This window comes from Eucalyptus grandis, chromosome 11, assembly GCF_016545825.1.
Source record: "Eucalyptus grandis isolate ANBG69807.140 chromosome 11, ASM1654582v1, whole genome shotgun sequence".
NCBI lineage: Eukaryota > Viridiplantae > Streptophyta > Magnoliopsida > Myrtales > Myrtaceae > Eucalyptus > Eucalyptus grandis.
The window spans coordinates 7,805,284-7,806,493 of record NC_052622.1 but is presented as its reverse complement, the minus strand read 5'-3'; positions in this window follow the sequence as shown (position 1 = coordinate 7,806,493).

Here is a 1,210-nt window from a genome sequence, read left to right as displayed (position 1 = left end):
TTAAAAGTTTAGGAATTATATTGCACATTGGGCTAAAATTCAAGGATCACATTAAACAAATTAAAAATTCAAGAACCAAGCCAAAATTCAAAGATTATTTGTTATCCCGTTTTTACCCGATATGAGAGATGACTTTTACGTCATGCATATGATATCTCTAGAAAATTATACAAAACTCTTCACAACCTGACATAATACACAATTAACCCTAAATTATCAAATGTCGTACGTGAAATATCAGCCTCTTAAACTTTTTCATTTTCTTAGGGCCGTTATTCTTTCGTTGTACATTTCTTAGCGTGTGAAATATGCATGAGTTTTAGAGCATTAAAGATGTATTTTCATCTCTTTCAGCGTAAATATCTCTTTTACTCTTTACTTCTATGGAGAAAATGAAGGAAGCACATATTAATTGTAATGTTATATTGGGAGAAATAAATAGGAATTACAATATTAAAAATTTTAAGTTGTCTAAACTTGAAGAAACATATTAATAGAACTAATGATTTTTTTAGAAGAAGGAAGAAAATTAAGAAAGTGAAAATATCTTTCCGTAACAGAAAGGTCAATTTTCAAAAATGGGATATTCATTATGTACTTTTATATGGTTAATAATGGAAACGAATGAATTAGCAATTAAAAATACTTAAAAGTTTATCACGGATTTTAGTTAATCATTTCCTTTTATGCGTTGAGGAAATCAGTTACTCTTATAATTTGTTAGATATTTTCATTGATCAATCAATTTTCACATCAAATAATCCCTTAAATATACATAATGAGTAACCAGCTATTGACATTTGACTTTTTTTCTAATCGAGACTTCCTTTTTACTTAATTGGTGGTTATTCTTTTTACTCAAAATATATTGTTTAATGGAAACAAATGAGCACTTATGAAACATAAGGCACTGCTATTTAGTTGTATAATCTTTAGATTGGCCATTTAAAAAAAATAAAGGCAAACTGTAGATAGCCATCAACCATTTCTTAAATTCCTAATAAATTTGGACTTCAGGAAAACAGTTATTAAAATAACTTCCAAATTAATTCGCAATAAGTCTACTTTGAGAACCCATTTATTCAATTCAAGTATTATTATTATTTTTTGGTCATTTAGCTATATACTTGTTAATTCAAGTTGTTTTCTTCATCGATGGATAAACACAGAGCCACAAAATTATCTATCAAGAACATCTTCATGTTCTGAA